Below are 5,998 nucleotides of genomic sequence, written 5' to 3' on the forward strand. Positions count from 1 at the left end.
GTTGTGTTGGTAGAGGTTTCGCTGTTGGGCATGTGGGCCCATTGCTCCATCCAACGTTGTCTGGCTGCTTCTGGGGTGTCGACCGGTTTCAAGTGATGCTCCTCCCTTGGAGGGGTCTGATGCTGTGTTGCGTCAGGCAAGGAGTCAGAAGTTTGTACTTCTCAGTACTCCTTAGTTGAGTTTTATTCAAGGAGCTCTTTTGCAAGTGTCAGCAGCTCCTGTAACTCAGAAGTAGGTGTGTCCAGCTGTCCTTGTGTAGCCTCCGTTCGGCACCTGTGTGAAGGGTGTTGATGAGGATGTTGTGGTGAACTGCTATTGGACATACCGTGGTGTTTGCAGGATGAGGAAGCCCTTTTCCATGGCTTCTCCCAGTGGTTGGTCTGGAACCTGGGTCTGTTGCCATGGTGATGGCTCTGTCCTCTTCTGGCTAGGGGCTTTCTGTAGAAGGGTTTTGCATTGTGGCAATGCTGGGTGCCTTCTGGTGCCCACTTTGGATTCTGAGTTGTGAAGTTCAGAATAAGTGGGGTCTTAAAAACACCTTTAGTGGGGGCCTTGTGCTTGTTAAAGGCCTTCTGTGTCAAGTCACACAGTTGTTGAATAGGCATTGTGCGGCAGGCTATACTGCCTAAATGGTGACTTACAATAGGATGGAGGTTTCGGAGGAAAAGGCTTTCGAAGCTGGTGTGTCCTCCGCCATCCCGGGGTAATTGCGAGCTTCGAAGTAAGCTCGTCGAAGTCTGTGGTAGTAACCATGGGGAGTTTCATGCCGGCTTTGTTTGGTGTCTAGGGCAGTGATAAGTCCGTGTTCAGACTCTGGACCTTAGAATTCCTTTATGATGGCTTGTTTAAGCTGCTGGTGAGGCCACTCTCAGGATCAGTTCCTTTGATGTCCTCAGGATCTCTGCAGTATTTAGGTTGCCAGATATATTGTCTCTGGCCAGCTTGTTGGGGTCTGTGGGGCCACACGGTGTGTGTGTGTCTGCAGTGATCCTCTGGAAGTGTCCCTGCCCCACCCCCCTATGGCTGCTGGCTGGTGACGTGTGAACAGTGGGCTCTCGGACCCCCCCCCCTCGCAGGTTCGGACTCTTGGCTGAGGGGGGCTGGGCCTGCTTGCCAGGGGAAGTTCTGTGTCGTGTTTTCCCTGTCTGTTCACCTTGTGGTCTGCAAGCATATTTCAGTTCATTTGTGACATTGAATTTACCTTGGCTTCATTTGACTTTACCCGATTGGTGTTTGGAGTTGTCTCGCTGCTGAGCAAGGACTTGGATTTCAGCTCAGGCTGCTTGCAGGTGGCATTCACAGGCGTTGTTTCGGTTCGCCTGAATTAAACTTTTTTCCTTCTGCAGCTGCAGAGGTTTTCAGGGAGCTGACTTGTGAAGTGTCAAGCAGAAGGTTTTTGCTCCCTTCCCTTTAGTTCCACATATGCTGTTTTTAACAGTGACTTTGTGTGAAACAGTTCTCTTCCAAGTCCTGTCTGATGGCTTTTTCCAGCTACGCTTGGTGTCCAGCAGCTGTTAGAGCCTCCTGAATTCCTTCTGTTGCACCATTCTGTAAGGTTCCTTGCATCTGTTCGGTGCTTTCTCTTGTTGAGCAGGTAGAACCCTGTGACTTGCAGGTTCAATTCATTTACCTTCCATCTGAGGCCCTTGAGGGTGTGGGCCAAGGAGAGGATGATGCTGGTCAGATCCTGGTGGTTTAGGCTGGGTGTCAGGTGTCCACTTGTGTCGCAGTCCTTTTCTCTGCCATTGCAGGTCGTTGGCTACTTTGCTCTGCTGGGTTTCCAGGTGGTCCTGGATGTCTGTGGAATGTCTGCAACATGCTGCATTTAACCCATCCAAAGTACACTCGCACGCACGCACGGAGCAGTGGGCAGCCATTTATGCTGGGGGTTCGGTGCCTTGCTCACCGAGAGCGCCGAACATAAACTCCCCCCACCTATGGGTTACGAGTCCGACTCTCTAACCATTAGGCCACGACTTCCCCTTTATTTATATAGCACTTTTAACAATACATATTGTGTCAAAGCATCTGTAAAGCATTAAGTAGGAAAATATGATGTCAATAATGCAAAAGGATAATAGTAAACACTCAATTTTCAGTTAAAGGCAGTTCATTATTGAATTCAGTGATGTCATCATCCAGCTCAGTTCAGTTTAAATAGTGTCTGTGCAATCAAGTCGACGATATCGCTGGAAATTAAGTGTCCCCAACTAAGCAAGAAACCGAAACTCTATCTGTGACAGAATGGAGAAAAATCCTTGTGAGAAACCAGGCTCAGTCGGGGGCCAGTTCTCCTCTGACCAGACAAAACCTACAGTTCAATTCCAGGCTGCAGCAATGTCACATTGTGCAGAGGACTCAACTGGTTCCTGTAGTCTTGTCCCGGTGGCCGTCTAGGAGACAAGGTCCTCACTGGGGATCTGTCTTTGTGGCTCATCTAGTTGTCCTGGGCCCGTATTCAGAAAACATCTTAAGGCTAAAAGTAGCTAATAACTCGCCGATTTAGGAGAAAATCTTAAAAATAATGGGCGTGTCAGTCTTAAATTTAGGACTCTTAAATTTTTGTTCTAAGAGTATTTCACAAAGCATTTTAACGCTAAATCTAGCTCCTAAATTTGTGAAATGTTAAGAGTAGTGAAGAGGACTCCTAAGTCACTAAGACCAAATCTAAACTATCCTAAAATGGCTGTTGCCAGCAATCTGCCTCGGAATATAAACATTTTAGAAACTTTTGGCGATAATGAGCTTTTGAATAGGTATCGGCTTTGGTTTGGAGGTTATCCCAACTCCAAATTTTTGATATCCTTAATATATAGCTGTTCTCGCATCCAGTTTGGTTTTCTTTTATGTTTGCATGTCTTACTATCAGCCATGATTATTCTATTCTGCTAATTAAAAGGCTGCTATATGCATATTACCAACATTTTATTAGTCGCAGAAAAAAAAATTTCCACATGAAGTGGCGAAATCACGCAGTCTGTGATGGACAAATCGTTAACAGCTGGTCTATGTGGTAATATAGTACATCAGGCAGGAAATCCATATGCTCTCCTAAGTCCTAACATTCATCAACCTCAAATATGACTTATCATCTGAAAAATGTATGTAGTAGCAACTTTACATGGCAACTCAATCTAATGTTAGCCTAGAAAAAAGTGCGCAGTTAACGTGTTTGTGTGCAGTGTGGAAGTTAAACAGCAGCGCGCTTGGGCTACTGCATAACAGATGGAGGCGCCGGTGCGATCATTTGCTCTTAAAATACTTCGTCATTTTTGGTCATACAGATAAGAGCAATGCATCTTTTGTATCCGTAAAGACTCTGTTTATTTGTGTGCACTCAGAATAACAACATAACGTTGCGCTTTTGTTAATTAATGAAAGCAAAAGCTTTCTGCCGTCTCGGACTCTGTGAACTTGAGCGCGTCATTTCAAAACTCCGTGTATGCTTGCCTTATTACAGACATGAAAAATATATCTAGAGAATAAAACTTTTAAATGAAAAAAATTCAAATAGAAAACAAATATTCTCAGAGTATGTAATCCGTATGAAACATGCATACAGGCACATACTGCGGAGATGACGAGTCAGTGTCGCCGACTTAATCTCGTAAACCGAAAACAGAAAGCACTAGTGTAACAATAAATTATTAAAACGTTAATGCAGTGTACTTGCTGTTTTTCCCTAACACATTCATCATTATTATATTTGCCGGTGTGCTGTGGCAAGCCTTTTCTGCATGCGATTGAGCGCTTATTAGGCTAGGCAATTAAGGCTCGTTATTATGATTTATATGGTTTATTAATAAAATATTATGATTTATATGGTTTATTAATAAAAGTGCGACTAATAGTCGACTAATGCTTAAAATGAACGACTACAAGTCGACCAAAAAAATCTTTAGTCGAGGGCAGCCCTAATGCATATTGGCTAATTGTTTACGAGAAGCATAAGAGGCTGACAATTAGCTGAATATATAGCCTACTTGTTTAATTAGTGACACTTAGACCAATCTTTATTTGAATGTGGCAATTAGCAGTTTAATTTTTAAACCTTTATTTGAATATGGTAACATAATATTGCACTCTTCAATATTTCTATGAATAAATTTATGACAGAGACTATCAGCCAATCACTGTGTGCATAGTTAGTAAGCATGCTGACATCATCCATAGCAACAAGGTCAACCCTGCCCTTACTCTTAGCTTAAGACTTCTCTCTATCGGTCTTTGTCAGTCACGTGTGTTTGTTATGTGTGACGTCACCAAGGCGCCATTTTGAAGGTATCCTTATCGTTACTGACGGTGAGCACTGAGCTGAGAGGAGATAAGAAAAAGAGATTGTTACAAACGTAAAACTGGAGAAGCACAAGAAATCCGAGAAAATTTTGTACCGCGATAAACTGAACAAAGATGCCAGGGACCGTTATATCGAAAAACTGGCATCCATTAAGAACATAGATCCATATGAGCTGACCGCAATAAGTTGGAGCGCCGACCCCTCGTTGCTGCCTCCTACCTCATACGTTGACATCGTCAACTATCTGGTTTATGGTATAAGTGCATATACATGTGAACAATTCATCGGTTCTCGCGAGCGTGACGTCACCTGACAAAGACCGATTCCTTAGTAAAAGTTTGTCTCAGCAGCTTTGTGAATTTGTAACCAAGGTTACCAGAGAGTAACACAGAAATAAATAATGTTATTAATATAATAACATAATAATGTGAAAACTACTTGAAGTATATTCATAAAAGACATATACATTTTATATAAACATATATTTTTATTTGGTCATTAGTGTGACCAATAGTGATCAGTTTTGAACTTGCATGAGGTTTGCTCGTGGAATCAGAGGCAGCTCTCTCTATCGTGCATGGATGCCTGAGGAGCGCGGTGTTCGCTGACGCTCCGGGGAACAGAAACAAAGAAAATAATCTTCTAGATGAGTTTTATCGATGAATTGATGTGAGTGAAGTGACGCATTTTATTTTCCATTTGTGGTGAATGACATTGATATTGTAATGTGAGTGAAACGGACATTTAACTTATAAAAGTGTATGGTGATATACATATACTCTACTAGCGACAGAGTGTTGCTAAAGTGTTTACGGAGTGTATTTTTGATGAAAAAGGGTAAAGAAAAGGATTTAAAAGGGACGTGCTGTACCTGCACCGTTCTGGAATTTTCTGAGTTTAACGATCTCCTTGGTAAGTCAATTTGCCTTGTTAATCGTTACCAATCAAATCGTTAGTATTGTGTAAGTGGAAAAAGCAAGAAAAATTTAAAATTGTGAGTGATTTATGTATGAAAAAAAATGTGTAATGCTGTATTTGGTACATAACAGCTAACTGTGTGCTCAAGTATGTGACGAAAAGTGGTCAGTAATATATTAATTAGTGTGTTATGTTGAAAAAATAGTCACAGACATTGCATATGTAAAAAAAAATCTTTATTTGAAAAATACATATACGTATATTCAAAATACTCAAGTTCTGTGTAATGAATGATGTATAGTGATTCATTTACTTTCATGAGTTAAGAACTTTATTGTATGTTGTTACAATGAAGATATTCATGATATTTTTGTGACCTTGTTTGTTCAAGGTCAGGTTTTTTTCCCTTGTTGTTCTGTCCTTTTCCAAATTTGATTGCTGTCCTCTGTCTGATGTGACGAAATGTTCCGGTACCTGCATTCTTGGATTTGTCCCGGCCTTCTGGTGGTTCTGAGGAGGATTTGGACTGCCGAGCCTCCCTTGAGTCTGTTCTTGGATTTTCTGTGCAAACAAAATAAAAAGTTTTTCTGAACCCTGCGAATGGTAGGAAATCGAATAACCTTTCTTTTTTTTCCTCTTTCAGATGGAGACGTTTTTTCCTCGTTGACATTTATATCTCTCACCGGACTATTTGAAGAACTGTTTTCCTTAAAAGACTGAGCAATTGAGGGTTTTGAGATCGAAGGACATTATTTTATTTCATTGAGAAGTGTTAATTTTCTG

This window comes from Sinocyclocheilus grahami, unplaced genomic scaffold, assembly GCF_001515645.1.
Source record: "Sinocyclocheilus grahami isolate Dianchi unplaced genomic scaffold, SAMN03320097.WGS_v1.1 scaffold809.1, whole genome shotgun sequence".
Lineage (NCBI taxonomy): Eukaryota > Metazoa > Chordata > Actinopteri > Cypriniformes > Cyprinidae > Sinocyclocheilus > Sinocyclocheilus grahami.